Source organism: Babylonia areolata, chromosome 24, assembly GCF_041734735.1.
Source record: "Babylonia areolata isolate BAREFJ2019XMU chromosome 24, ASM4173473v1, whole genome shotgun sequence".
Lineage (NCBI taxonomy): Eukaryota > Metazoa > Mollusca > Gastropoda > Neogastropoda > Buccinidae > Babylonia > Babylonia areolata.
The window spans coordinates 50,078,960-50,085,223 of NC_134899.1; the positions used below are offsets into that span (position 1 = coordinate 50,078,960).

Here is a 6,264-nt window from a genome sequence, read left to right on the forward strand (position 1 = left end):
TGCACACGGGACCTCGGTTTATCGTCTCATCCGAATGACTAGCGTCCAGACCACCACTCAAGGTCTAGTGGAGGGGGAGAAAATATCGGCGGCTGAACCGTGATTGGAACCAGCGCGCTCAGATTCTCTCGCTTCCAAGGCGGACGTGTTACCTCTAGGCCATCACTCCACTCCGATCACCACGAAGAAGAGCGGGGAAGCAGTAACTAATAATGATAATAATAATATTTTTTTTTTATAGCACTATAATACAAGCATAAGCAAGCTCTAAGCGCTTTACAATCCAGTACCTAAAGTGAAACAAGAAAGCATATAAAAAGAAACATAAAACAGAATCATTAATATCATAAAAACACAATGCATAAAAAAACTCACAAAGTAACATACTATCATTACTACAACTGTTACACTCCAACACGCAGGGAGGCTCACACTATCATACACGCACAGACACACACATGATTCAACAGCTGAGGTGACAGCAATTTTCACTTAAAATACACACATGTAAAAAGGAACATCATGTTATCTGCATGCCACAGATTTTGTAAAAATTGTAAAATAAAATTGTGGATAGAAAAGGTAAAAGGGGTAAAAATCGGGTCATTCTCCCTTTCGAACCACATCACCACCATCCATCTACCCACCCCCATTCTCTCTACTCTCCCATCACACACACTCACATTGCCATGGGCCTGGGACAACAGCACTATTTGAGTTATGACAAGTATTTTTTAAAGAGATAAGTTTTAAGATTTGCTTTAAAGGTAGATAGATGATAGATGCAAATATTACAAACAGATATTTATTTTTGATTGATTGATTGATAGAGATACTTATATAGCACCTATCCTCGGTCTGAGACCAAGTTCTAAGTGCTTTACAAACACGGGATCATTTGTACAGCAGGCTGCCTACCTGGGTAGAGCCGACTGGGCGCTCATCATTCGTTTCCAGTTTCATTCAATCAGATTTCGGGCACATGTACTTATGCACAACAGCTGTTGCTCAAGAATTATATGAAAGAAGAAAAAAAAACCCTCAAAAATCACAGACGTTTCTTATAATACGAACACTCTCTCACTCTCACTCTCCCTCACATGCACACTGGAATGTAACAATTTGTGTTCACTCCTTCAAGAAGGGCCACGGCCTTTTTGAATAAAAATGTTTGCTCGTTCGTTCGTTCGTTCGTTCGTTCTCTCTCTCTCTCTCTCTCTCTCTCTCTCTCTCTCTCTCTCACACACACACACACACACACACACACACACACACACACACACACACACACACACACACACACACACACACACACACACACACACACACATGCACACACACATGAACACACGCATGCACTGATGCACGCACACACGCTGCACAAGCACTGATACACACACGTGAGCACACTGACAAAAAACCACGCACGTGTACGTAGAGGGTGGGGTGGGGAGTGAGGGACCGGGGGCGGGGGGTCGGGGGTGGGTGGGGGGTGTGGCAATGGAGGAAGGCGTGCAAGGAGAAAGACAAAGACAGTGACAGACACAACAACAAACAACAAACAACAACAACAACAACAAACAAGACAAACAGCACTTACCTACAACACCTTCACTCCTCAACCGGCAAAACAACAACAGAAAACTCCTGGCCGCACTCAGCGAAGCCGCACAGGAAAAAAACAACAACAAAAAACTTCCACCACCAACACACACGCACACAGAAAGCCCAGCAACCCCCCTCCAAAAAACAAAAAACAAAAAACCCACACACAAAACCCCCCCGGCCCAAACTTTTCTCTAATCTCTGCCCCTCATAACTTCACAACTAGTTGGAACGAAAGTATCTATCTATCCTTCCTTGCACTGTTTTAAGCCTCACCTCTCACTCAACTCAACGGCTCAAATGCCAACACAGCCTAACCTCTCACCACTCTTGCACGATGAGACAGATGTGTGGGAACAGAGAGAGAGAGGGGGGGAGGGGGGGAGGGGGAGGGAGGGAGAGGGGGGGAGAGAGGGGGACGAGGGGGGAGATTGGCGAGCGGATGAGACAGACAGTCCTTAAAAAAAAGAAAAGAAAAAGAAAAAAAAAAGAGTGGATGTTGTGTGGTGTGTGTGTGGTGCTCAAAAGACGTAGCCTCGTTTTTTTCCGACGTGGTGTGTGTGTGTGTGTGTGTGTGTGTGTGTGTGCGTGCGTGCGTGCGTGCGCGCGCGCATGTGTGTGTATGCGTGCGTGCGTGTGTGTGTGTGTGTGTGTGTGTGTGCGCTTTTCGCCTCTCTTGTTACCTCTATGCGTGCGAGAGCCGCTTAGCGTACAATCTTTTCGGGGGCTCAGAGCGTGCACCGTTGCAACGCGAGCAGGGTGATGGGGAAAGGGAGGAGGAGGAAGAGGAGGGGGAGGAGGAGGAGGAGGAGGAGAAGGCGGTGACGAATTCTTTTTGAACTGTGTGACTTTTGACGGGGAGACTTGAAAGAGACTGATGGAGAGAGGTCGCGCTCAATGTGGCAGCAGGCTACTGTGAATTAGGGAGCAGCGTGGGAGAGAAATCTTGGGGCCAGGATAATGTAATTATGTGGCATCGTATTGTATATAGTATCGTATTGTATTGTATTGTATTGTATTGTATTGCATCGTATTGTATTGTATTGTATTTCATTGTATTGCATTGTGTTGTGTTGTATTGCATCGTATTGTATTGCATTGTGTTGTATTGTATCGTATCGTATCGTATCGTATCGTATCGTATTGCATTGTATTGCATTGTGTTGTATTGTACTATGATTGTATTTTATTGCATCGTATTGCATTGTATTGCGGCATTGCATTGCAGTGTATCGTGTCGTATTGCATTGTGTTGTATCGTATTGTATCGTATCGTGTTGTCTTGAATTGTGTTGTGTTGTATCGTATCGTATTGTACTGTATTGTCTTGCATTGTATTGCATCATGTTGTATTGAATTCTATTGTATTGTATTGTGTCACTCTTTTGTCACAACAGATTTCTGTGTGTGACATTCGGGCTGCTCTCCCCAAGGAGAGCGCGTCGCTATGCTATGCAGGGTGAGAGCACCACCCTGTGTGTGTGTGTGTGTGTGTGTGTGTGTGTGTGTGTGTGTGTGTGTGAGTGTGTGTGTGTGTGTGTGTTTCCCTGCCTGCAATTCATTTGTTTTCTTATCGAAGTGGATTTTTGTGCACAATTTTTTTGGCCAGGGACAACCATTTTGTTGCCATGGGTTCTTCTACGTGCGTGCTGCACACGGTACCTCGCTTTATCGTCTCATCCGAATGACTAGCATCCAGACCACCACTCAAGGTCTTAGTGGAGGGGGAGAAAATACTGGCGACTGTGGGATTGGAACCAGTGCGCTCAGATTCTCTCGCTACCTAGGCAGTTGCGTTACCACCAGGCTAACACGCCACACACACACAAGAATCAAGAATCAAGAATCAAGAATCAAAATATTTAATCCTTTCACCCCTTTTGGGGAATGGAGGATATTATATAACAGCAATAGTATTTTACACCAAAATTAAACGTAAACAATTGAAATAACATAACTATCAGAAACAGAATACAAACTATATGAAACACAACATAAAATGATGTTAGTATTTTTCTGGTATTAAATCTCAGGATAGATCAGACTACGTTGCTCATCTTTGCAACGTTACTTAAGTTTAACCCGATTGTTTTGGGCTGCATGAAATAAATCACACAGAAAGCCTCTTTCAACACACACACACACACACACACACACACACACACACACACACACACACACACACACACACACACATATATATATATATATGCTAGACCAGTTTAGCATGGAGAGGGATGGGCTCCGCCATGCTTTTCTGCCAAAGACTCACCGCATGAATGACGACCACTACTCAACCCATACTGAATCCAAGCTGTCGAGATGAGATGCTTTCGTAGACTACTTGGCATCTCCTACAGAGACCACATCACTAACACGGAAGTGAAGAACAGAATCAAGCAAAGTATTGGACCCTACGAAGACCTTCTGTCCATAGTGAAGAAACGCAAACTTAGGTGGTATGGACACATCTCCCGATCATCTGGTCTTGCCAAAACGTTCCTGCAAGGCACCGTACCAGGCGGCAGAAGGAGAGGACGGCAGAAGAAGAGATGGGAAGACAACATCCGGGGGTGGACAGGCTTGACGCTCGGTGACGCCCTGAGGAAATCAGAAAACCGTGAAGAGTGGAGAGGGGTGGTGGTCAGGTCAGCAGCGGTGCCCCAACGGTCTGAACCCAGACTACGGGAGAGGTGAAGGTGAAGGTGAATATATACGCTTTGGAAATACTGTAAATCATTTATACAAATGCAGATTAAAAATTACCAATTCTTTTTTTAAACAACGGCATAGAATAGTGACAGATGTAGGCATTGAACAACAAGCAAATTTGATTAGAATACACGGGAATCACATTGACACGGTGTCCTGTTCATGATGTCACACTCTGACCACTTAAGAAACCTGTTTTGTGTCCATTCTATATTAAATGACATTGGTTTACAGAGGTTCCATTTCGCATCAAATTCGGACACGTGATTGTTCAGTCTCCTGGATTTTTTTTTTTTTTTTTTACCTCATTTTCTTTTCTTTTTCTTTTTTTTCTGAATAGTTTTCAGTATTTTTTTTCGTAATATTGTTCTCTTACCCATTTTTTTTCCTCAATTAACACACAGTTCATAGTCTGTTTGCTTCTGTTATTAACGGACAACCTTTTTCGAAATTTTAGTGTTCATTGTTGAATGTTTGCATTTGTCTGGATTGATTTTTTTTTTTTTAATACTGTTTTAGCGAATGTTCGGTCTGGGTAAATTGTCAGGCCTGTCTGTCTGTCTGTCTCTGTCTCTCTGTCTCTGTCTCTCTCACCTCCTCCATACCATGTGGAATTATCCAAATACGCTGGCCTTCGCACTTGACTGCTTGTCAAAATGAACTTGGACTGGCATGGCAAGGAAAGGAAGAGAGAGAGGGGGGGGGGGGGGAGAAAGAGTCGGGAGAGAGAGGGGATGGGTGGGGGGGGGGGGAGAGCAGATTTGTTTATTGTGATTGTGTGCGTATGTGACTGTGTGTGCGTGAGAGAGAGAGAGACAGAAAGAGAGGGGGTGGGGGACAGAGAGAGAGAGAGAGGGTGCGGGACAGAGAGAAAGACAGAAAGAGAGAGAGGGGGTGGGGGACAGAGGGAGAGGGGGTGTGGGGGACAGAGAGAAAGACAGAAAGAGAGAGGGGGGGTGGGGGACAGAGAGAGAGAAAGAGGGTGCGGGACAGAGAGAAAGACAGAAAGAGAGAGAGGGGGTGCGGGACAGAGAGAAAGACAGAAAGAGAGAGGTGTGTGTGTGTGTGTGTGGAGGGGGGGGGTCAGGGAGGGATTGATAGAAGAAGCGAGGGTAGGGGACAGAGAGAGAGAGAGGGGGGGTCAGGGGTGAGGGGGGGGGGTGGGAGTCAGGGAGGGATTGATAGAAGAAGCGAGGGTAGGGGACAGAGAGAGAGAGAGGGGGGTGGGGGGTCAGGGGTGAGGGGGGGTGTGGGAGTCAGGGAGGGATTGATAGAAGAAGCGAGGGTAGGGGACAGAGAGAGAGAGGGGGGGGTGGGGGGTCAGGGGTGAGAGGGGGGGGTGGGAGTCAGGGAGGGATTGATAGAAGAAGCGAGGGTAGGGGACAGAGAGAGAGAGAGGGGGGTGGGGGGTCAGGGGTGAGGGGGAGGGTGTGGGAGTCAGGGAGGGATTGATAGAAGAAGCGAGGGTAGGGGACAGAGAGAGAGAGGGGGGGTCAGGGGTGAGGGGGGGTGTGGGAGTCAGGGAGGGATTGATAGAAGAAGCGAGGGTAGGGGACAGAGAGAGAGAGGGGGGTGGGGGGTCAGGGGTGAGGGGGGGGGGGTGGGAGTCAGGGAGGGATTGATAGAAGAAGCGAGGGTAGGGGACAGAGAGAGAGAGAGGGCGGTGGGGGTCAGGGGTGAGGGGGGGGGGGGGAGTCAGGGAGGGATTGATAGAAGAAGCGAGGGTAGGGGACAGAGAGAGAGAGAGGGGGGGTGGGGGGTCAGGGGTGAGGGGGGGAGGTGTGGGAGTCAGGGAGGGATTGATAGAAGAAGCGAGGGTAGGGGACGATTATAGCGACAGAGAAAGAGAGAGAAAGAACATGAGAGAGACAGAAGCGGTGACTCAAGATTCTAGATGATTTATTCATGTGTAGGCCTGGGCTCCTTATAAAGGGGAATGTGAACATT

General features: G+C 47.1%; 1 protein-coding gene across 1 annotated transcript in view; it reads right to left on the bottom strand.

Moving 5' to 3' along the window:
• LOC143298665 (uncharacterized) overlaps positions 1–1,858 on the bottom strand; it is a 116,510-nt gene extending 114,652 nt beyond the window's left edge. The window contains exon 1 of the mRNA XM_076611549.1: positions 1,601–1,858. The gene's annotated coding sequence lies outside the window, so the exon portion shown is untranslated. The remainder of the gene's footprint in view (positions 1–1,600) is intronic.
• Positions 1,859–6,264: the final 4,406 nt, after the last annotated feature.